This window comes from Lissotriton vulgaris, chromosome 4_1 (assembly GCF_964263255.1).
Source record: "Lissotriton vulgaris chromosome 4_1, aLisVul1.2, whole genome shotgun sequence".
NCBI classification, from domain to species: Eukaryota; Metazoa; Chordata; class Amphibia; order Caudata; family Salamandridae; genus Lissotriton; species Lissotriton vulgaris.
The window spans coordinates 1,000,619,287-1,000,645,506 of record NC_141691.1 but is presented as its reverse complement, the minus strand read 5'-3'; the positions used below and the strand labels follow the sequence as shown (position 1 = coordinate 1,000,645,506).

The 26,220-nt window shown below is 44.2% G+C and overlaps 1 protein-coding gene across 1 annotated transcript in view; it reads right to left on the bottom strand.

The window, feature by feature from the left end:
- NDUFS6 (NADH:ubiquinone oxidoreductase subunit S6) overlaps window positions 1–26,220 on the bottom strand; it is a 115,154-nt gene that overhangs the window by 88,685 nt on the left and 249 nt on the right. The gene's annotated exons all lie outside the window — the stretch shown is intronic.

Genomic DNA, 26,220 nt, shown 5'->3' with positions numbered 1-26,220 from the left:
TGTGCCCCAATATCGTCGTGTTAGCGTTTGTTTTCTGCTTGTTGCCATTTGGTTGTGCCTCCAGCCCGTCCCTCCCCCCACGCTCCCGCCTCCTAGCCGCCCCGCCCACCCACTGGCTATCTGGAACGTCCGGTCCGACATCTCCTTGTAACCAGCCTGTCTCCGGACGTAGCGGTTGCTCCCCCTTGCCTCCTGCAGCTCTGGGTATCGTAGCGCTGCTCTCCTCCACACTGCTGCCAATTTGAATTTGCACATTATAGCGCCTCGCATTGCTGAACATTAATTGTGCTGTGTGTTTGCCTAATAGCGCCTCGCATTGCTGAACAATAATTGTGCCGGGAGTTGATTGTAGAGTTTTATGGTGCCTGTGTGCTTATCGTGGATATCAACTGCGCCTGTGTTTAAATTGTAATTACTAACTGTGCCCACGGAAGTATTTTCATTTGCATTGGCTTTATTTCTCATTACTTGTGCCCCAATATCGGCGTGTTAGCCTTTGTTTTCTGCTTGTTGCCATTTGGTTGTGCCTCCAGCCCGTCCCTCCCCCCACGCTCCGCCGCCCTCCACCCTCCATTTATGACAGTTGGACATTCGCGCAGCATTTACGCGCAGCGGTCGCGCCCCATGCGTGCCAAAGGCGCGCCAAAGGTAAGCCCGTCTACGCCCGTCCGTGCCTGGCCCGCGCCCAGCGCCTGTCCCCCTGTTCCCCGCCGCTCCCAACCCTCTAGATTCACATATGATGCCACTACTCTCCTCGCCCTCAACCCCGGACGTACACCACTATGCTGCGAAGCTACTCCAGGACGCACTCATGGCCCATTCGCCTGCCTCTCCTGCAAGTTCAACTGCTTCAGGACCCTCACCAAATTCACGTCCTCCGATCCCAGCTCCGACTCTAACCGCCTAAAGTGCATCCTGCTCAACACCCGCTCGGTCCACAGACACGCAACAGAACTCTGGGACCTACTCGACATTGCGTCACCTGACATCGCCTTCCTTACTGAAACATGGATGAACACATCAGCACCCGACATCGCCATAGCCATACCGGACACTTACAAGATTATCCGAAAAGACCGCACCAATCAAACAGGAGGAGGCATCGCCATCATCCACAGGAACACCATCAAAATCACAACCAGCTCTGACGACAATCTTGCAACCGCCGAACATCTCCCCTTTCAGATCCACACCGACCCCAGGACCACACTTAGAGGCACCCTCATCTACAGGCCTCCAGGTACCCGCACTCAATTCAGCGATGACATCACGGACTTCATCAGCCCACACGCCCTCGCCTCCGAGAACTACATTCTTCTAGGAGACCTCAACTACCACCTTGAAAACAAACACGACAGCAACGCCACCACCCTTCTAGACAACCTGGCCAATCTCGGACTCAAACTTGTTGACACCCCCACCCACACAGCCGGACATACGCTCGACCCTATCTTCACCTCCAGCAAGCACATCTCCTTCGATCGCACTACTGCTCTCCACTGGACGGATTCCAGCTGTGTTCACTTCAGCTACAAAACCACCCAGTCCACAACCTATCCCTCGGAGAAACTGGAACAAAATCACCTCCGACCAACTCCTCACATCACTCAACCAAAACCCTCCCATCCTCTCAATGGACCCAAACTAAGCGGCCATCAACCTCAGGCAATGGATTACCCACAGTGCTGACGAATTAGCACCCCTGAAAAAGCACCAGATTAAATCAGCCAGCAAAAAGGCTCCCTGGTTCAATGACGAACTTAAAAAATCCAAGAAGCTATGCCGCACCCTGGAGAAGATATGGAGAAAAAACCCAACCTCCGACAACATGGCCTCCCTCAAGTCAGCCACCCGCAAACACCACCAATTGATTCGATCCGCCAAGAAATCAGCATTCAAAGATCGTCTCGACAACAACTCTCATAACAGCAAGGAACTCTTCAACATAGTTAAAGAATTCACCAACCCCACAGCAGCATCCAACGACATCACTCCCTCCCAAGACCTCTGCGACGCGTTATCCTCCTTCTTCTACAACAAAATTGCCGACATCCACAACAGCTTCGAGAATACTCCCAGCGATCAACCCTCCCCACCCACCTCAGATCCCAATCCGCCAACTAACAACCTCAGCGCCTGGAACCCAATCACCACTGAAGACACCATTCGCCTCATGAACTCAATCCACTCTGGCTCGCCCACCGACCCCTGCCCCCAACATCTTCAACAAAGCTGACTCCATCATCGTACCCCATCTCCGTGAGGTCATCAACTGCTCGTTCAACTCTGCCACCTTTCCAGAAAGCTGGAAACACGCTGAACTCAGCGCCCTTCTGAAGAAACCCACAGCAGACCCATCTGAACTTAAAAACTACCGACCCATATCCCTCCTCCCATCCCCGGCCAAAGTCATCAAAAAAGCCGTCAACCGCCAACTCGCTGCCTTCCTCGAATCCAACAACTCCCTTGATCCATCTCAATCCAGGTTTCGAGCCAAACACAGCACCGAAACCGCCCTCATTGCAGCGACAGACGACATCCGAACACTCCTGGACAACGGAGAAACAGTGGCCCTCATCCTACTCGACCTATCCGCTGCTTTCGACACAGTTTGCCACAGTACCCTTATACATCGCCTCAGCAACATCGGCATACAAGGAAAAGCCTTGGACTGGATCACCTCATTCTTTGCTGGGAGAACTCAAAGAGTCAGACTTCCCCCATTCTACTCAGAGGCCACCGAAGTCATCTGCGGCGTACCACAAGGATCATCACTCAGTCCCACCCTCTTCAACGTCTACATGAGTCCTCTCGCCTCCATCGCGCGTCAACACAACCTCAACATCATCTCTTACGCCGACGACACCCAGTTAATCCTTTCCCTCACCAAAGACCCCAACACCGCCAAAACCAACCTTCACGAAGGCAGGAAAGAAGTAGCCAAATGGATGAAACATAGCTGCCTTAAACTCAACTCAGACAAAACGGAGGTGCTCATCCTAGGATCTTCCCCCTCAGCTTGGGACGACTCTTGGTGGCCTTCCGCTCTGGGCACAGCACCCACACCCACAGACCATGCACGTAACCTTGGCTTCATCCTAGACTCCTCTCTCTCGATGTCCAGACAAGTCAACGCCCTCTCGTCCTCCTGCTTCAACGTACTCCCCATTCTCAAAAAGATGTTCCGCTGGATCCCCCTCGAGACAAGAAAGACTGTCACCCACGCATTGGTCACGAGTCGACTGGATTATGGTAACACACTATACGCCGGAATCACAGCAAAATTACAGAAAAAACTACAGCGCATCCAAAACGCGTCAGCAAGACTCATATTAGACATCCCTCGCCAAGATCACATCACCGGACATCTAAAAGACCTCCACTGGCTTCCCGTCAACAAAAGAATTACTTTCCGCCTTCTCACCAACGCCCACAAAGCCCTCTACAATCTAGGACCCGAATGCCTCAACACTCGACTGTCCTTCTACAAACCCACCCGCCAACTAAGATCGTCCAATCAAGCCCTCGCCGCAATCCCGCACATCCGGAAATCCACCATGGGTGGCAGATCCTTCTCCTTGATGGCTGCCAAGACCTGGAACTCTCTCCCCACCCACCTCCGCCTTACTCAGAACCACATCTCCTTCAGAAAAAAACTCAAAACCTGGCTATTCGACAAATATTGAACCCCTTCCCCTAGCGCCTTGAGACCCTCTGGGCGAGTAGTGCGCTATACAAATACTCAAACTTGAACTTTTTAATTCTGCCATAGTCGGGAGTAAATTTCCAACCTTTCTCAGTATGGGAAAAGATTGGAGAAGATCTGTCGAAAAGCTCTAAAACATGTAATTTAGTAGGTGTGCGAAGGCTCAAAAAGACATTCCAACATGAAACACTGCTAAACGCTATGCAGATCTGCGTAAAGGCAGTAAAATAAGGCATTTGCTCAAATTCAAACCCTACTATAGTCTGTGCCCTGGCATAATAAGAAAAGCTAACATCAGAACTTTTATAATGACATTTCTGCCATAATATGCAGCTGCGCTACGTGGCACATAGATTTTTACAGGACAAGTTGATTTATAAACAATATGTTCAATGGGCAAGTACATATTTTATTAAATTCCACACTCCTAAACTTATATAATTTTTTTGCAATATTTCCGTATTTTAGGCTCACTACTCTGGTTTCTACTTTTCATTAACACAACTTATACGGGTCCCGCTAATTTTGCTCCTGACTAACTGCTCCTTTGATCACCTGTTGTCTGCTATCTGATTGGTCCATGGAGTCCGCAGCGCTCGCCTTCTGCAGCACCGTCCGCTTTAACCATCATCAGCGGTACAAAGGGGACTACATCGCCCAGCTCTCCTAGCAGGGCGCACTGCCATTCGCATCATAAGGAAGCGCCAGGAGGCGCTTCAAAAGCGGTTTACCGGTAAGACTTCTTTTTAAGGAATCTTGTGATTTTATACCATGATATAAGGATATAACAAGCGAACAAGCAAAATGGGGAAAAGGGAAATTGCCAGTAACTAACAAGGGGAAGCCCACAGTAAAAACTGCACCGATTACAAATTACTTGAAAAGCACAATGGGTATTATTAACAACAAGTTTGTCCAGGTGGAGGAGAAATTAGCTGCAACTAAAACAGCATTAAACACTGCCCAAAGAGGGTAAATCTGTTGCGGTGGAGGTCTGTGAAGATGGTATTGATCTCTAGCTTGAAGTACAGACCTCGGGTGCCGTAACTGGTGGGACAAATAGCAATTCGATGGATGACAGCTTTGACTTCTCCGTCCTACCTTCTAACCTTAAGACAGATTTTGCAATTAGGCATGGACCCTGTGTATTGACAATTTCCCCCGAAATATCGGAAGTATCCAACTCCAATTCACCAGAACCGATTTCTCCACCTGCACAGAGGTGTAAGCAGCAAACTGCACCAGTCCCATTAAAAAACAACCGTAAGAAATAAAAAATAAAAAACAATCATTTGCAATGCAATAGTCTCGCAATAGAAAAGTTTGAGCTTTAGGTGTGTAAAATGTAAAAAAAAAAAATGTTTGTTTTTTAAATTATAAAAGTATTAATTTTGTTATTAGAAATGCCAATAGTTATAAAGTTAGCAAATGTTACATCTATAGCATTAGTAAAGGTACATGTTAAGTTTCCCCCTGTCTTACATGTATTGATCTGACAAATCACAATGTTTTAACAAGAACAGAAGTGAAAATATTTAACATCTTTTTATGACATTTGTAATAAAGATTTAAACATGGACAGAAAATATTTGAAACAGTTGTAGTTGAATGGTTGCACAGATTGATGTTGTGGTGGCGCTGAGTGATGTTGTTTTGGGGACATGTGATGCTGTGGCTTTCATTGATGCTGTTGGAGCGCATAGTGATGTTGTGGTGCCCCTGAGTGATGGTGTAGTGGTGCTGTGGTGGTGCTGTGGTGGAAGTGTGCACTGCCGGCTGGTGGAAGTGTGCACTGCCGGCTGGTGGAAGTGTGCACTGTCGGCTGGTGGAAGTGTGCACTGTCGGCTGGTGGAAGTGTGCACTGTCGGCTGGTGGAAGTGTGCACTGTCGGCTGGTGGAAGTGTGCACTGTCGGCTGGTGGAAGTGTGCACTGTCGGCTGGTGGAAGTGTGCACTGTCGGCTGGTGGAAGTGTGCACTGTCGGCTGGTGGAAGTGTGCACTGTCAGCTGGTGGAAGTGTGCACTGTCAGCTGGTGTTGTGTGTGCCTGGTGGAAGCATGCACTGAAGGCTGGTGGTGTGTGTGCCTGGTGAAAGCGTGCACTGACGCGCCTGGTGGAAGCGTGCACTGATGGCTGGCGGTGTGTGTGCCTGGTGAAAGCGTGCACTGACGCTGGTGGTGTGTGACTGGTGAAAGCGTGCACTGATGGCTGGTGGTGTGTGTGTGCCTGGTGAAAGCGTGCACGGATGTCTGGTGGTGTATGCCTGGTGGAAGTGTGCACTGACAGCTGGTGGTGTTTGTGCCCGGCGAAAGCGTGCACTGACAGCTGGTGGTGTTTGTGCCCGGCGAAAGCGTGCACTGACAGCTGGTGGTGTTTGTGCCCGGCGAAAGCGTGCACTGATGGCTGGTGGTGTGTGTGTGGCTGGTGAAAGCGTGCACTGATGGCTGGTGGTGTGTGTGTGTGCCTGGTGGAAGGGTGCACTGATGGCTGTGCACTGACTGCTGGTGGTGTGTGCCTGGTGGAAGCGTGCACTGACGGCTGGTGGTGTTTGTGCCCGGTGAAAGTGTGCACTGACAGCTGGTGGTGTTTGTGCCCGGTGAAAGTGTGCACTGACAGCTGGTGGTGTTTGTGCCCGGTGAAAGCATGCACTGACGACTGATGGTGTCTGTGCCTGGTGAAACTGCACTGCCGGTGTGGGTGTGCGTGTGGTTGTATGTTGTATGGCGGGCGTGAAACTTAAAGTACGGCCGGCCGGCAAAAAATTATTATGGGAGGAGAAGCCCTTTGATGTGGTGTCACGGCCTGGCGTCCGTGAAAAAATGCAATTAGGAGAGGGGAGAGTGCTGAGGAGAGTGGTGTTGAGAGGGGAGAGTGGTGAGAGGGGAGGAGAGAGTCAGGCCTGGAGAGAGTGAGGAGAGGGAAGAGAGGGAAAGGGGGAGAGGGAATTGAGTGAAAGGGAGAGAGGGAAAGGGGAGAGGGTAGAGGGAGAGAGGGAGGGTAAGAAGAGGGGGGGGACGAGAGCAAAGGACGGAGGGGAGAAAGAGGGGAGGGAGAGAGAGAGGAGAGCAGGCAAAGGGGGAGATGGGGAGAGGGAGAAAAAGGAGAGCAGGGGGGATGTAAAGAAAGGGAGAGAGGGGGAGAGAGGAGAGAGGGAGAGGGGTAGAGGGGTAGACGGAGAGAGGGAAGGTGAGAGAGCGAGTGAGGGGAGGGAGAGTGAGAGAGTGAGGGGAGGGAGAGAGAGGGAGGACGAGAGGGAAGGAGGGAGAGGAGAGGGAGGACAAGAGGGAAGGAGGGAGAGAGCACGGAGAGGGATAGAGGAGGAGAGAGTGAGAACCATGTTATCGACTCCAGCAGATGTAAAGGTACTCAAAATAATACAGGAAAAAAGGCATCAGCTAACTCCACCTTAAAAGGCTAGTACGGGTCAAGAGCAATCAATAAACTAAAGCAGAGGACATGTGTGCCCTCTGCTTAAGGATCGGGATGCCTTAAGCAGCTGAATGGGAACACCATTCCATGTAGCAGCTCATTAGCTCATGGTGGTGGTGAGTGTTTCTGCTGAGTGGTACTGTGGATGTCTTTGAACCACTAAGATGTGACTGACTGGAAAATGTGCACTAAACTAAGACGACTTCACATTGAGCGATGCCAGGCGTGGGTGTATTCTAGTGGCCAAACTGTGTAGTAAACACGCATGGAGGACAAATAAATAGAGAAAGGAACGACAAATAAATGTATTTGCGTAAATAACCGAAATGCCAAATAACAGTAGCTTCGCACACTGCAAGATTTTCGAATACATAAACCTCACAGGGAAGCGAGGAACAACATTTATAATGGGGCCAGTAATATCTAGTTACATGGGCAAAGTACTCAACCTCACGTTTACATACAGAAAAGGCTGTCCTAGAAAGAGTACACACAAGTAAGGGGAAATGGCCACGAAAGATAAAGGTTCACACTCATCCACTGAATTACCAGTCTTTCCAGCTTATAAACATTGCAAAACGACCACATATGGTTAAACACGGGCACATACAAATATAGTACCCACACGCATGTTTGTCAGCGGCTGGAAGAAGCTAGCGCGCGCAGGCCTGATTCATCTCTGGAGCTCGGTCTTTCCGGACTCTCAGCTGTATTTATATTTATTGGGTCAGCATCTCCGACAAATTCTGCACAGGGTGCGCAATAAATGTAGATCACTTGCAGGACGGCAGATGAAACCATACAGTGGCATAGCCAGAGATGTCCTAGTGGCATCACATTTGGTTAAAGTGACACCCGTATTTCCCAATGCTTAGCAATCGCAAAGATGCACTATATAACAAGCAGCTGAAAAGGAACACTTAGATAAGGAGTCACGGCCTAGCATCTGGCGGAGAGCGAGGGATAGAGAGGAGGCGGGGCGGGGCGGGGAGCAGAGCCGGAGAAGTACATGCGAGTCACGGCCTGCGGCCGTGAATAAGTGACGGCGGGGGCGGGGCAGCGGAACCCTTTGATGTGGCAAATGCTGCTGGCAGGGGGAAGGCATCCATTCTCAGAAGCTTCTAGCATCAGGTCACATTGTTAAAGTTTTCAATATTCTAAATGGTAAGCGCAGGAATGAGGTCATGAGGTCATGAGATGCAGTGAGGCTGGGAAGAAGTGTCCTTCATAGGCATCTAAATAAAGTCTTGATGCTTCACTACTTTACACACAAAGCAATTTGTTAACTTGACATTGCAGGTCACCCGCACAAACCCTGTCTCAGTGCTATGCAGGGGCTTCGGGTTAATGTATCAGTCTGGCATCATTAAACGTAGCTTGCTGCAGGTCACATTGTTACCTGTTAGCTCAACAGAATTTCAACAATATGTTGCTGACCTTCGAATCACGGCCTTCCCACTGGACCAAAATATCGTGTAATTCTGGGCAGATGCTTCATGTTTTTTAAAAAGTGTAAAAACGTGCACAGCAAAAAACAAAGTATGCTGTTAGGTTGTCTCATTTTCATGTCCACTCCTCAACTCCCCTCCCCCACCCAAAACCCTGTTGCAACTTGGCCCCTCACTGGTATAATGCACCCATTCCTGCTTGAGATGCCGCCGCGCCAATAAAAATGTCCGCCGTGAAGCACCACTGTTGTGAGCAATGTCAATTACCAGAATTAGATGTTTGTCAGCGGCTGGAAGAAGCTGGCGCGCGCAGGCCTGATTCATCTCTGGAGCTCGGTCTTTCCCGACTGTCAGCTGTATTTGTATTTATTGGGTCAGCATCTGCGACAGAAATTCTGCACAGGGTGCGCAAAAAATGTAGATCACTTGCAGGAAGGCAGATGAAACAATACATGCTTAGAAATCGCAAAGGTGCACTATATAACAAGCAGCTGAAAAGGAAGCCTAGCATCTGGCGGAGAGCGAGGGATAGAGGAGGCGGGGCGGGGAGCAGAGCCGGGGAAGTACATGCGAGTCACGGCCTGCGGCCGTGAATAAGTGACGGCGGGGGCGGGGCAGCGGAACCCTTTGATGTGGCAAATGCTGCTGGCAGGGGGAAGGCTCGGGCAAGCTCGTGCACGAGGAGCTTGTGGTCACGTGATTCACGTGAACTGTTGAAAATCCTGATCGTAAAAAGTCCGCTTTGTGGATGGATGGCAATAGGTCTCTCTACGAGACCTAAAAAGGGAAGACATTGATACAGGTTGATAGAAACTCCCTGAAAAGTACTGAAGACACAGCACTACACATGCAAGGCATCGAGACTCTTTTTAAAAAGCTACTTGGGACGATAGATACCATTGAGAGACGAGTCATGTATGAGATAAAAACAGTGCAAAAAGTTCTCTACATTAATGGAAGTGGTCTCAGTTCTGCGGACAACAAATGCTAATAATACATGCCCGAGAGCTACGCCTAATAGGAGGGAAAAGGACAAGGGATCACAGTAAAACGAGCGAAGTCTTAGTGGTATAGTAGTAGAGACTAATAGACATCAAACCCTTGTATCCCAAAGTAAGGAAGTACCAGCAACTTCTAGATTACATCTAGCTACCAACTGGGTAAATGGCAATCCGCAAACTGGGTAAAAATAATGCTCAACTGATTGATAGCCATTATCAGCCAAAGCCGCAACAGGTGGGACTTTTTAGTCTGCCTCCTCAAGCAACCCCCTAGGTTATTGTTTTAAAAAATGCCCCAAAACTTCTTGAAAACACTATTGAATCTTGGGACTCATTGAAGAACCAGGTAGTACACTGGTTCTCTAATAACACCCATTGTAGCTCTAGGCTCTTATTCCAAGAAATTATCATGCTAAGAAGAGTAAGTTGGTGGGTAAAGGGGAAAAGCTATGTGAAGGCGATTGTATTGTAGTACATTTTCGCCACCGTGAAGTGGTAGGATGTTTATTGGAAGAGGTTTCTGCATAATGTTCCTGGAGATATGATGACCGTAATGAGGGCATTACTGCTTTACCCTTTGGATATATTTATAGATCCAGTCCCGACCTATCCCGCCATAAAGATAGAATGAACTATACATCTGCAACTTTTAGGGTACCAGCTATGCCAAATAGGTTTGCTCCCCTTAGAAGCTGTAGTGAGGTAGACTGACTGGATTTAATACCTATACATTCCGATGTTAGTACCGGTTGTCTAAACCAATTAGCTATACCTAGGGAAGTGGTATCTAAGATAGTAGTGAAGTTGAATGAAGGTAACTCCTGTAACCCTTTAAAAGGATCAAAAGTAAACCCTATGGAAGTATCGCAAGTAAATGTCTGTAGTGATCCACACCACAAAATAGTCAGATTGGGGCTGTTCCACTGGACTACCCATAAGCTGGGATACTACAGCTGATGTCATGGAACGTCGCAGGATCAATAATAACCTGCAAAATCCTCTTTAGTTAAAAAGTATCCAGCGTTGCTCCTTGATTCTTTTACAAGAAACCTGGGCAACAGAAGCATTTTATATTAATGGTTTTTAAATATTTTTTATTAATGCAACACCATCCAAGCTGGGAGAGCAAGTGGAGGCCTAGCAGAATTAATTTCTATATATTAGCACCTCTGGCCCTAATGAAAAATTATTTAAAATCACAGTACTTTCAGGTCCTAGTTTTTACATTTACAGGTAAGCAGAATATTGTACTTATTCATTTTTATAACAATATTTTGACAATACAAGAAAATAAGTCATTTTAAAACTAGAGGTAAAATTGGATTTAGTCTTGAAAGAACTAAGGGGCGATAATGTCATAATTTGGGCAGGGTATTTTAATTGTGAATTATGTGCCTACACTATAGGGGACCAATGTGGTTACGAAAACGTACTTGGTGATCAAATTTCTCTTTTCCCACATTATCTATATGGCAAAGCCATTAATCATGCTATGTTTCAATTTAATCTGGAAATCATGGAGCCAGGACCCCATGAAGGAGTTTGCATTAAACATACATATGAAGGGTCCACGTCTTCTTCATGTATTGACCACCTTTTAATATCCAGAAACTGCGGGCGTCTGGTTGAAGACTGCTTTAAACAACCCAGTCTGCTTAGTGATCATCACCCAGTTTTACCAACGCTAAACTCTAAACAATTTTATAGAGTGAAGACATCCTCCCTTGCAATTAACATCAAAACATCCGGCGAAAATGGGATTTTTATAAGGTGGTCAGGTATAGATGGCACAATCTTTGCAGATAATATAACGCAAAAAAATGAGACCCATTTAAAAAAAATGGCTGGATACATTATCTAGTAACATAGATATTGTTTCAGCCTTCCAAAATATATCTGACTCAATCTCTAACTAATTGAAAGTTAAGAACAAGAAAAATAGGGATGACTGTTCTCGCTGGTTCAACGACCACTGTTCCAGATTAAATAGGGATCTGAAGGAGTCTGGCTAAAGACTGCTTTATACAACCCAGTCTGCTAAGTGATCATCACCCTGTTTTACAAACGCTAAACTCTAAATTATTTTATAGAGTGAAGACATCCTCCCTTGCAATTAACATCAAAACATCAGGCGAAAATGGGATTGCAATAAGGTGGTCAGGTATAGATCCCACAATCTTTTCAGAGAATATAATGCAAAAAAATGAGAACCATTTAAAAGGAATGGCTGGATATATCATCTAGTAACATCGATATCGTTTCAGCCTTCCAAAGCATCTCTGACTCAATCTTTAACGAATTGAAAGCTAACAACAAAAATAGGGATAACTGTCCGCATTGGTTCAACCACCACTGTTCCAGATTAAATAGGAATCTGAAGGAAGAATTAAAAAGTAAACCATGGGATAGGGAAAAAATCCTCTGTCTTCGGAAAAATTATAAGCAAGCCTTAAATTCAAGAAAATTAGAAATAAGGGAAATTGCTTGGGATAATCATATCCAAGCAGCCGAGACAAAGAACTCTATCCTTTTCTGAAAAACGAATGATCAGCCCCTGTTTAAAGACTCTGCTTCGGCAAGGGTTGACACATTAGTTACACCAGTAGAATGGTTAATTCACTTTGAAAATATATTTCATCCCTCACAACAGTCGTTCAAAATGGAAGAAAATCGCTATATTACTCTGACTAATAATCCCAGGATAGAATTAATTACCATGGGAGAAATGAATCCAGCCATAAAAAATAGTGCCAGTGGGAAGGCTCCAGGGCCTGATGGGGTCCTAATTGATGTATTTAAACATGATGAAGAACTCTGGTCACCCATCTTAGTTAATTTGTTTAACACTCTTATTAATGGGGTGATGCCATCAACTTGGGCCGAAAGCGTGACTTTCCCTATATTTAAGAAAGGGGATAGAGGTAGTGCAAAATGTTACCTGCCAATATCCGTACTTATGGGCAGAGTTTTGGTAGCCAGATTGGAATGCTGGATACAAGAGAAAAACATTTTAACAGATGCCAGTATGGTTTTAGAAGGGGTATTGGAACGGTGGAGCAATGCGTAAACCTTGAATTGCTCATTGGGAAATACACACTGGCCAACAAAGGTTTACTTCGTCTCTGTTTGGTCGACCTCTCTTGTGCGTTTGACTTGGTAAACCATGCCAATTTATGGCAAACTTTAGCATAGATGGGTGCCCGCAGGGATATTCTACATTTTTTATCACAGATATATGCCCACCTAACTTAAAAAATACATTATGGCCAAAAGGGGGAATGCACTACGCACTTTAGAGTTACTAGAGGAAATAGACAAGGTTGCATCCTCGCTCTTTCATTCTCCCTCTATATTAATGGTGTTGACTTTTTATTACAGAGTTTGCAAGCTGATGCCCCCGTTATTAATAAACGTGTTACACCAGTTTTATTATATGCAGACGATACAGTCCTAATTGTGTACTGCAAATGGCCTCCAACTTTTGATAGATAATTTTATAAAATGTTATGACCATAAGGGACCTAAAATTTAACCTGAACAAAACATTGGTCCTGACATGTGAAAAATGAAAACAAAATGTAGAACCCACAATGTTGGGGGAACTCCTATTGAGAGGACATCTACCTTCTCTTATCTAGAGTTACTTTTTAATAGTAAAGGACCATGGACTGCTCATGTAAATTCAAGCTAGTGAGATCAAGTGAGGCCCTTTTTAGATTCTCACAGAAAATAGGAAACAAGCCTGTATGGGATATTAAAACTATACGGGAGCATTTGTATCAAGGGGGTGTGTTATGGTGGAGCACTATGGGATATGGCTGATCTCTCCCCACTACAAACCCTTGGTAATAAGATTTTGAGAAGGGTTTTATCGGTCCCAAACTCAACAGCCACCTATATAGTGCATAAGGAGCTAGATGTACCATATATGAGTGACCAGATTAATGTAGCGGCCCTCATACTGTGGCATCGAATCTGGACAAAAGAAGAAGCTCATATTACTAAAGAAGTAATTCTGGATTGCCTTAAATTAGACTATTATAAGCATATACCATGGTTGCAATATTTCGGTGGCCTATTAGAGTGCAACATGGAAATTACCCTCAAAGATCCCGTGAGCATCCAGACCCATAGTAAAATGGAGCTCAAGAGGAGTTTTTTGCAATTTAGGGAAAATAAGAGGGTCGCCGAACTTAGCAAAAAATCAAGTGTTAAACTCTATTGTGAAGGACAGATTTTTTCTGGGACCCAACCATATCTCATCTTCATAAGAAATGTACGGCATAGACTTTACTTGACAAGACTAAGGCTGAGTACCCTCCACTTCCAAGTAGCTTTCCCACAGATGGGTAAGTGGAGCCAAAATCTTCCAAAGTGCCCGTGCGATGGTAAAACCCCCCAGAGTACTTTGCATTTTATACTTTTTTGTAATTTTTTTAATCGGGAAATCAGAAAATCGTTTTACGCCCACTTTTTATTATTAATAAGCTGTATACTTATAAAACTGCTTTTTATCATGTCTGTAATTTGGTAGACGCATCAATATGTAACGCGGTTATACTTTTCACACAAATCGCAATCAAAAGGAGAAAGGATCCTACATATTTGGAATTGCTAAATTATTAGCCTGATTAGACAGACTTTAAATATTTTAATATTTAATTGTGTGCATTTTGTTGACCGCTGGTGATGACACAATCCACATTTGTCTATACCTGCTAATACTTAAAGTCATATGAATTTGTATTTTTATGATGAAATGATTTTATTGTAGAATGCTTTTATGGATATATATCTATATACCGAATAAAGCTTGTTTTGATATATTTTTTTTTTTACTTATACTAATTATAGTATCGCTGTTTTGTGCGGTTCGTAATAAACTCAAACTTAAAAACAAAGATGCGTTTGCAGGTATTCATTCACATTTCTCTCTATGTAAAAATAAAAGACGTTTCAAGAGCTGTGAGGTGCAGGACAACTACTGTGCTTAGCACTTTAATGGCATTTACCTTGTAAATAAATGATTACCCCTTTGTCTCACATTCTTCTGTCTGTTCACAGTGTTCCAACTAACACCCAAGTGACCACAGCCAAGTGCTGCTGTTTACAAGGCACCACGTGAAAATTAGGTCAGGCATGCTGTGGCTGCCCGCCAACAATACTAGTAGCCCTGGTGTAAACTACATTTTCATAGTTGCATTTCCTTTTTTTTACTTTGTCTGACAGCCCCCCATTCACTCTTATTCTTGCTGCTGGGTTCCTATACAATACCTGAATAGCTTTTATAAAAGATTAACCAAGCCCACACCATCTCATTACATACCAAAGATATTCCCAATCAACCCTATCAAATGCTTTCTCAGCATCGAGGAAAAGTGCTGCGGCAGGGTCTCCTAGTATTTCTGCATGGTCAAATACCGTGATAACAGTCCTTACATGCTGCGTAGTCCCTTTCCCGGGTATAAAACCGTGCTGGATAGGGGTTACTAACTGCTCAATAATCCCAGCCAATCTTTTTGCTAAATTCTTGGAATATATTTTGATATCCGAATTCATTAATGTAATTGGTCTATACGACCCTGGCATTTCTGATGACTTTCCTTTTTTTAGAATAACTATTATATCAGCCCCCCCGTCTCCTACTTGTGCTTGTTGCATAGTTATACACATATCTGCCAAGAGTACATTTTTAAATATTTGATAAAATTCTAGCGGAATTTAGTCTGGTCCTGTCACTTTGCCTGCCGGCAAACTGTCAAGAGCTTCCTCCACCTCTTCTAACACTATTGAACTATCTAGTATTTCTTTATCCTCTTCTGTAATCGTCGGTGGGGATATATTGCCCAAATACTCCTCAATCTCCCCCAGGTTCGGAGAATCTTCTGGAGTATATAGATCTGCGTAGAATCTCCTAAATACCTCTCTTACTGCGTTAGTCTCCATGACCAGATTTCCCTGTGTATCCCGTATTTCTTTTACTCCTGCTTCAGCTGTTCTCTGCCTAGTTCTAGCTGCCAGCACCCGCCCCACCTTCTCGCTAAGCTCATATGTCTTTTCCTTATTAGACAAGAATTGTCTACCGCCTGCCTGGCCAGGCCTTCCACTGCCTCTGCTTTTAATGCTATTATTCTAAGCAGGCAGTCCTCTAGAGGTAGATTATTTCTTATTACCCTACTTAAATTCTCCTCCTCCTTTAGTAATTTATGCTCAATCAACTCTCTCCTATCCCTTTCTCTTTTTTGTCTTCCCAGGACAAAGCTCATTGTTTCTCCCCTTATTCCCGCCTTAAATGTATCCCAAACTATTCCTGTAGCTGCTGTCCCCCTATTGATATCCCAAAACCATTTAATCCATTTCGACATGTGCTCCTTATATGTGGGATCCTTTAAAAGTCCTCTCTCAAAAGTCCACTGTGCGGGTGCTGTTTGTAAGTAATTATTTTTAATAGTAAGTATTACTGGACTGTGATCTGAAATCACCCTGGGAAGTTTCTCAACCTGTGTCCCAGCTAGCATACAGCTAGTTACAAGAAAATAATCTAACCTAACCAATACTTTATGTGGAGCAGAGAAAAATGTGCTTCCATCAAGATGAGGATGTAGTTTTACCCAGGGGTCGATCAACGAATTATTCAAAGCCATATCTGCCAGAGCCCTGAACACTTTCCTTTTCCTCCCTCTATAAACTGCATCTATCCGTGTAAATGAGCTCTCTGGATCATGTATGTTAAAATCACCACAGCAGATTATGGGTTCAGGCCACTGAGCCAGCTCCGCATCAAGAAACTGAAATACCTCTGGATCGTCTTCAGTAGATCCATAGATTGTAGCTAATGTTATTTTCTGTCCCCTGAAACATATTTCCGCTATAGCCCATCTTCCCCATTTATCTTCCTTCTTTTTCCCTACTACCATATCCCTAGGTCTACCCAAAATTGCTACCCCTCTGGTCCTAGTTTCTTGTTTAGAGCTAGCCAATATCCTGAACCCAAGTTGCTCCAAAATATTTATCTTACTTAACTCAATGTGGGTTTCCTGCAAACATACCACATCCAACCGCAGGGTTTTTAGATATGCTGCCACCCTCATCCTCTTATTTAAATCATTTAAGCCACACACATTAATTGACGCTATCCTACATGCCATTGTGTTAACATGCGTAGATACCAGCAATGGAAAACATTCTCTATCAGCAACAAACCAGTCTGTATATCTTCTTTGTATCTCAAAAACATAACAATGTGCAAAATCATAATCAAACAGTTGCCATTCCCCCCCCCACTCACCCCCTCCCTCCCACTCCGCCCCTACTCTGCTCACCCCTCCCCTTCCCCCCCCCCTTTACAGGCAAATAGGTCAGCCGACCTATGTGTGCCCGCCTTCTGCCGTGCAAATCGCTTCCCTCTCTCAACCATTTACCTTGTCTTGCCACCCACGGATCCCACTATGTCCTATGTCCTAACCGGCCTCTCACGCTCCTTTCTGTTTCTTCATCTCTTCTAGAAAGAACTCCGCTTTAATTTCAGAATTGAACATCCAAGTTTTCCCTCTAACAATTACCTTCAATCTGGCAGGGTAAAGTAGATACGCCTCCATGCCTAGAGCCTGAAATGGTGCAATCAACTGCCTCATCTTCCATCTCCTCTCTACAGTAAAGTGGCAGAAGTCAGGCCTGGCAAAAAAGGTATTGTTCTCAAAAGTTCTCCTACTCTCTGGCTTTGCTTTAGCTAGAATCTCCTCCCTGAGCAAAAAGTTTCCAATATATACTAGTATTGCCCTTGGATGATTTTTCTGCCCACCTCTGCCTACTCCTCCTGCATCTCCCACCTTCTTTACTGTAAAAGGGAACCTGTGCGCCCTCTGTATTTCTGTTTCCCACTGCCACTGGGATTCTGGAAGTGCGCCCCTCAAGAGATTTATCACAAACTGCCTGACATCCTGCCCTTCTGCCCCTTCCTCCACACCCAAAAGGCGGACATTATTCCTCCTCTGCCTGTTCTCAAAATCCTCCATCTTCCAGCGCATGTCCTCTGCCATTTTCTCATGTTCTGTCTTAAATGATTGCCATCTCCCAACGTCATCTTCGAGCTTCCCTGTCCGTTCCTCAACCTCGGTAACTCTGTCCACCAGCTCATCATACAATTTATTGACCTTCCTTAGGCTGTTCTGTATTTTCTTTGACGCCTGCCTTGCTCTACGGCTTTCTGTTCTTGCTTCGTTTTGCATCTGTTTCAGTGTCAAAAATAGAGTCTGAAAAGGGTCTTGTTGGGAAGGGATATTGCCACTTGATGCTCTCTCTGCCATGCCTGCATGCGTTTCCTCCTCCTGATATACTTGAGAAGTCGCTGAGTAGTCCCACAGGAGACGTTTCTCCACTTTGGTATGTTTCCTCTTTTTCATAGTGGACTCTTTGCCAGACGTGCTTATGCCTGACTCTGTACCTTCATCTTCCGCCGTATTAGATTCTGCTGATGACAATGACTCAGAATCTTCATTTACAGAGTAGAACTCGCCCTCCCCTTCTAGGGATGTACAGTCTCCCCCTCCGTGGGGATGTTTAATTATATTAATTCCCCCTTCAAGACTTTGTTTTTCTGAACTTGCTATGCTTTCTCGGCTGCCCCATGAACCAGTCAATTTCCGGGACTCATTAATCTCTTTCTCAACTTGTATTAATGCGCCAAGCATATCTGCTGTGGTGCCTCCCATGGCACTTATATTCCCCTTTTCCGTTCCTCCACTGTCAATCACCCCTTTACCTCCATCTCCAGCTGATATTTCCCCATCAGTGCGAGCTCCAGCGTGTGCACCGTCTGCCTGTGGTGCTGCAGCCTTCTGCCCCTCTCCTCGCGCCGGCTCGGCCCGTTGCCTGGCAACCACCTTCGCGTCTTCCTTGTCGATTACGTCCTCGAGGACGTTTCCAGCCGTCAGGATGACAGCGTCTGACTCACGGAGAGAGCTCGGGATTCCTGCAATTACTGTTTCCATGGGCTTCCCTGCTAGCATCTCTGACATGGTAGGCTGGCGCATACTTGAATCTCCCTTCAGTAGCGTGCTCTTACTCGCCATACTGTTCATTTTAGGAATAGTGTTTTGTTTCCGAGTTTCGCTCTTTTTGTTTTTTTCCGCCGGTGGGGGGATTATCTTCCTGATCGTGCCGGTATTCTTTCCTAACAGGGAATCCCCCCTTCGCGCTGCCGGCTACCCCTGTCTTTGTTGCCATTGGAGTGTCGGGGGGTTTTCTAGTTCTGTCATTTACTTTTTCTTGGTTAGCCATGCGTGTGGGTGGTTTAGGAGCCATGTACTGGTGCTTTTTTAGCAAGTTTGAGATTCCTTCTTTCAGCCGAATCCAAACCTGTCCAATCCGTAGAATTTGCCTCTTAAGGGATATTCTGTTGATCCAGCCAAGCCCGGTCTCCATTAGTACCTCTCCTTCGTGGGTGGCATAAAATTCCTCTTAGTATATCAGCTCATTCTGTGAGAGAGGGAGAGTGCGACCACTCAGCACAACAGCCCGGCGGCCATCTTGCCCATCATCAACCTTCTCTCTCCCTTCATAGTTGCATTTCCTACACCTGTTCCTTCTTGCTGTAACAGTTTTTCAGAAATCACAAAACACAGACCTGGTTTTGATTAGTGTCACTCCATTGTGGTGTTTCTAAGATTGTTCAAGTATAATCAACTGAGCAACTCCTGTACTATCCTATAACTTTCACAATATGTTGCTATTAGAGCTCATCATGACTGCTGAGAATCTGACTTCAGCATGGTTTAGGCAATTTCAGAAAAATACATGGCTGAAGGTTGTTATTTTGCTCTAGTCCAAACAATATTATACCAGCCAATCTTTAGAGGTATCCCTGGAAAACTCTGTGGCATGGACAAAATGACTAGTCCACTTTGAAAATGCACGCATTGTCATGGACAAATTTTGTTTGTTTCATAAATGGTCATATTTGCCTCAAACCGAAATATATGTGGCTCTTCCTAAGCAGACTATTTGTGTCACCTAGAGGCCGTGGGTATACTGAAAATGAACTCACTCAAATTACAACCACGCAGTTGCTCGGTTTGAGGACCTCTTAAAGCAGTAATAGTACTAGTTAAGTAATCCCCATTAGCATCCTTCCATTGGATGGAATGAATCATTTTTCTTTTCTTCATACAGCCATAGTAGAACTATGAATGGGATTTAGATAATTCCAATTAACACTTATGCGGGATCTCAACCCACTATATTTCATCAAATAATCCTAAAACCTCATTTCATGAAACCCAAGAATGGTCCAGTAACATCTCTGGTAAAGACTGAAGAGGAAAATAATCCACCATAGACATAAAGAGTGAAAAATAGACAGAACGCAGGGACAGAAAACCCCTAAGACATTATTAAAGCACATCAGAGATCTTTTATGTTTTTGAGCATGTTACCAACGTGATAGTAAAGGCCGAACAATATAAATATAGATAAGTCAAAATGAGTCAATTATTCTTAAAATTAGTTCTCCAGAATCAGTGGGGGAAAAAACATACTATTTCTCCCGTGTTTATCAATAATTTGTTATGATCCCAGATTACAGTTTTCTTTTTATTGAAATATTTTGAGGAATTTTTATTTCCACTGCAGATACCTGCTTAATCTGCATTCGCCAAATGTAAAAATCTGATCCACTAGTGTTTTTCCAGTGAGTAAACTGGCATCTATCTGCCTGGCCATGCGCAGTGACATACGCATAAACTTTGGCGAAATTCTAGGCTAATCAAACCAAACAAAACGTGGAAGGGATTTAGATGGATTTCTTCTTTTAAACATTGCATAGAAATCCATTTATCCTACATATGAAAGTTGACAACAATCGCATGAATAAAACTTGTGTAAATGATGAGCATTGCATATATTTTATCTAAGACAATAGCGTAATGAAATAGGGTTTATTTTTGGAAGTTTCATTGGGGTATAACAAACATAATGGAGAATTAAACGGAGTTTAGATTTTGATGGGGAAGCAGCTCCTATTACTGACTATAGCTCTCATATACTGTCCCAGTTTTACTGGGAGTTAAAGCCAGATATTAATAGCCTAGTAGCAAGAATTCATTTAACACTGGGCTTTAGGGATGGCAGATGTAGTAGACCAGATATGACCAATGGCTATTTATTTTCTTTGTAAGCCCATTACAAGTAGAAGGCTTTGAAAGTAACATCCTTTTCTGCTCTTAAGTGTTCAAACTTCTTGATTTTTCCCGATGAATCCATCACCTGCATATACACCGTATGTTTTTGAAGATAATGGATTAAGCCAAGATCTGCAATGGAAGACTTGGGTTTTCCAAAGCGCAGTATGAGAATAAAATGTTGGATATCTCCTCAAATAAGTGCGAGACTCTGCATTATTTTACTCTTCTTTTAAAAATACATTGTGGGTTGTTCCAGTTTTTTTTTAAATATGCATAAGTTGAATTACGATACATAAGTTGAGATGGACACAAAGTGCTTCGCTTCCCATCTGTCTAGTGCCAATAAAAATCATTTAGTATGTAGCAGAGCTGCCCAATAATATTGCTTCTTAAGTATCTTGAAATTGTTTACTTTGTTATATTCTGGAGGGTTTACTTTGCCAAATAAAATTATCAACTGAGTTTCTACCTTTTAAAAAATTTTAAAAAAAAAATATCTAAACTGTACATCAGTAGTTGATGAAATAAAATCGATAGCTGTAGATCTCAATCCTGCTATTACACATTTTTAATTCTCTACACACTTATTAAAGAAGTTACTTACTTATACCTACTACCCGTCCCGGGCTACATGCCATCAACCAGAACTCTCCAGCCACCTCTGCCCAGGCCTTTTCATACAATCCGATTCCATATCCTTGCAGTCAGCCTAGATGCCGCGGCATCAAGTTTCTCTCGGCCTTCCTCTTTTCCTTTTCGCTTGAGGGTCTCAGGTCATGGCTTTCCTACTGGTGTTTGATGCAGGCTTCTGCAATCTGTGTGGCCTGTCAAGCCCCAGTGTCTTTCATGATTGCTTCATGAGCAGTGAGTTGGAAGGTCTGCTGCCATAGGTGTGTGTTGCTAATGTTTGGCCAGCAGATTGAAGAATTTTCCTCAAGACAGAAGATGATGAAGCTCTGGACTTTGTTGATGGTGGTCACTATTGTCCTCCAAGTTTCTGTTCCAAACACATGGGCTCGTTTTACGTTGGTATTTAAAAAAACAAGGTTTGCAGCTTTAGGTCCTTGGAGCTCCAGATCTTATTTAGCTGAATAACGGCAGCCCTTACCTTGCCGACTCTTGCCTTGACGTGGACGTCTGTGTCGCCATGCATGTCTATGACACTGCCCAGGTAGGTGAAGGCCTCAACCTCTTCCAGTGCATCGCCTGCAAGAGTGACTGCAGTTGTGCTGGCCCTGTTAGCCTTAAAGATCTTGTTTTTTCCCCAGTGGATGTTGAGGCCAAGTTGTGCTGATACGGCTGCCACCTCATCGTCGATGAAGTTGACAGAGAGGGAAGTTCCATTCCATCAACTGCTTAATGATGAAGCACAGTGTTGCAATCTCATCTGTGCAGGATCTATCTTTGGGCAAGCCAGCTTGCTGGTCTTTTCCCTTCATTGTGTTCAGGATGGCTCTGTTGAACACTTCGCTATCCCTCTGTAGTATGCAGTTATTCAGGCCACATTGCATTAGGATATTGAAGCGATATTCCTTCCATTCTAATAGCACCGTTTTCTCTTTCTAGATCCTTCCAGACAAGGGTAGAGCAGGTCTACTGATAGGTTTCAACATCTGCCTTTTGTGCCTCTGAATGAATGTTGTCAGGTCCAGCTGTCTTCCAATTTCTAGATGTTGTGATGACTTGCTGTATTTTTTCCTTGGGTGGTCTGCTGCACTCAAGTGGCAAGTTCTTGTCAGTTGGTTGTACATCTGGTAGAGACTGTGGCAGAGGCGGTTTCAGCAGTTCTTAAAAGATCTCCACCCATCTTCATTGTTGGCCTATGTTAACCAAGATTGCCTTCCCAGCTGTCTTTAATAGGTCTTTCTGGGTTGCTGTTTCTAACAGAGTTTTCTTGTTAGGTCGTAGAGTTCTTTCGGGCTTCCATGGCTTGCTGCTTCCTGACCTTCAGTGGCAAGCCCATTGATCAGTCTTCGCTTATCTGCTCTTCAGCTTGTCTTTGCTTACTTGTTGGTTTTGATGTACTTGCCTTAAGCTTTCAATTTATTCTGCTCTTCTTCAGTTGGTGTGACTGCAGCTCTCTTTTCCTTTCTATCTTGGATTTGCTGAGTCATGGTGGAGATCCATTCTTTATGGTGGTGTTTCTTGGGACCCAGTACCTCCTGGACGGTTGATGTCACTCTTTTTTGATCTTCTCTGACGGACTTTCTACTGTGTCTCGGTCATCCTCTAGTTCTTGCAGGACTTGAAATTAGTTACTGAGGGAGACAGATTATTCACTCAGTCTCTGTGCATCTTTGAAGAGAGTGATGTTATATCACTGGTCTTGGTTTGTGGGTTCCATTCATGCTTTTTTCAGCTGCATCTTTAGCCTGGCAATGACACGATGGTCTGATGCCACATCCACTCCTCTCTTCAAGCTCACATCTTGCAGGGACCTTCAGAGTTTCTTGGCAAAAAAAGACAAGGTTGATCAGATTCTCTGCTGAAAGGTCTGGTGACACCCATATTGCCTTTCTCTTAAACCTTTCATATGAAAGCATTACCAGCTGCTGTTGTAATTTCCTCATTTCCTCACCCTGATAAAGATTTTAGCTGATAGCATTCTGTAGTACCATCTGGCACCCTCCTCATCTACACAATGTTACGCTTAGTTATCCAATTGAGAATACAATAACATACTCTCTATAAAGAAGTCATAAACTTACCAAATATACTTATTCACAATCCTGCTTTCCCATATTGACTTTGAGTGCACTCTCCCAATATCTCCAGTAACAAAACCACATCAATAGGGGACTCAAAAGTAAACAGCCTCAATAGTTATCTCAAGAGAAAGAAAGTCCTTACATACCAAGTCTCTGAACAGCTTGATTTGGTAATGCTCCAAGAAACGCACCGTTCACAAATGCTAGTTCTCAGTACAGGAAAGTACCTGCCTATTTAAAGCACTGCACATAGCATCAAAGACAACAACCTTCCAACTACACACCCTACATGGCGTAGCCTGCTGCCCTTGTAGGCAAGCGCATCAGGACCCCACAGAGGAATAGTAGGTACTATACAAGTAACAATGCAACTGACTATTATATACATGTTATTCATAAAACATTTAAATGTATACTACATAACTACTTTTTGAGCACTACTAAGTTGTTAAAAGCGAAACAACAAAGTTCTTATTGGTCAACCAACGCAGAATGAGGATTACACACTTTATTTGCACCATCTATCCAGTCAGTACCTTTAGTCGGTAAGCACTTGATGCTTGACAAAGCCACATTATAGGGTTGAACTTGTATGTAAGTATGGGCATAGGAAGTGTGGGGATTTATCAATTGAGATACAACCAATGCTCACACAGTGTTAACAAGTGTAACAATATCATAATAATACGATTACAAAATGTGCTGCTTTCTGATGCATAATTAGCTTTTTCTTGCCACAAAATTTACTTAACTCTGCTACTTAATTTGGCCCTTCCTTGCTGAACAATTCCGGTGGCCCTGGCCATACCTTGCAAAACACCTATGCAGTGTGTCTTTACAAGAACATGTGAAATAACCACCAAGGCACTTGAACTGAACATTTATAACAATAAACTGAATAAAAATTAAGGAGGGAAAGTGGTAGGTCTGTACTTAAAATTTATTGTTGACCTAATTTAAAAATACAAGAATCACAAAACATAAAAGATCAGAAAAACTGATCAACAAATTAAATAATGTCAAAATACTCTGTCTTTACAAGTGCAGTCCTGCCACTATTTGCAAACGTGGGCCACTTTTTTAGGTACCCGATTCGCTACTTGGGTCCAAGCCTCTAGTACTTATGACTACCTTGTGGGTCGCACATTGAGACTGCGGTCACAAGGTACCCCCGTCTCCCCTCAAAAGAAGCAGCGCTAGAATTTGAATCCTGAGTACCAAGTGGAGGGAGGGTCCTTGATGTAACTACAAAGGGATTGCCCCCCTATTTTGGCAGAACCAGAGAAAAACAGAGACATTCTCCCCTACACCTTCCCCGGGCCTCCCATTGCACTTCAGAAGCCCCAGCAAGGCACATACATTTCCTATCTTTACATGACCAGACCTAGCCCCACTACTTATCAACAACCTTTGAAAGAAACAAGCAGATGGACCCAAACAACCTCACTCTTTCCTAACACACACCATAGTGGCATTAAATGTGGCCTCTCCTTTCCAGACTGCTCCACTTCATGATGCACAGACCTGACTGTTCCACTCAATTTGTAAGACTTCTGAGCAATACGAGGTGTTGCCTTCGTTTACCGCAGTCTGTGAGAAAAAATACAATAGAAAGAAGAAGGTATAGCCGTTTCAAGGCTCCTAGATCCAGGTAAAGCGCCAACACAAATATATATATATTTTTTGGGTGGGGGGCCTCTCTCTACCCATGTTGCCTCTGTGCTTTGAGCCATATTTAGTAAGTTTTGTTTAGTATCCAACAAGTCTTTTCAACCGCTTCAGGGCACTTTGACACAATAAATTTGGAACATCAATAAGCAGTCAGGCAAGTCAGATGTATTCTTCTGCCCATAAACCCAGTTCGGAGAACTACCTGCTTCTCAAAATACATTCTGGTGTATTTTACCTAAGGGAGAGGTTGTGGCATTCTATCTAGAGATACCAGCTTTTGAATTGGGGAACCAGGTTCAAATCTTGGTAGGAGCTCAACATCCTGTGACTGGGCATATAACTTAATCCCCCTGTACCTAAAAAACTGAATGAGATCTTGTGTCATGTAACTGGTACTCATGAGTAGGTCCCCAATTACTTTGCATCGCTTCCAGACATGTTCTCACAACCTAATAGAACAGAGGATAACAGAGGTTAATATTATACCAACACAGTAGCACTCATATCATGAACCTTCCAAGGATGACAAGCAGATCCTGTAGAGATTCAAACCATGACCTCCAGGTTGTGTTTGGTCTTTTGGCAGTAGATGTCTTGACTTCTGTTGTAATGACAAGTTGTTCTTATCTCTTTAAGAACAACTGGTCTTCCCCGTGCGCCTGTCCTCGGGCGCTGTTTTCATTTAATGGCCACTCCACATTCTAAAGTTCTCGTCTGCCCTGCTCAAGCTGCTTACTTGGGCAGTTACGACAAGAACATTGGAATGAGCTGTTGTGGGTTGTTTCTTTCCCCACGCTTATCTCTTGAATAAACAATTTTCAAAAGTGCAAACTTTTCCTGGATTTACTGATCTCTACAACTTACTGGGCTACTGTACATTCGGCTATGTTTTGAAAAAATCGCACCTGGACTTACAATAAAAAAATAGCTTATTTCAATATCACGATTTCACTTCAAAACTCTGTAATTGTAAAGATTTATCGGAGCCAGCGAAGAGAAGACCACAGGCAATTTCAATTGGGTCACCGAGGCGGACCTTGGACCTCCCAGAAAAGTAGTGTCTCCTACGCCCCTGTAC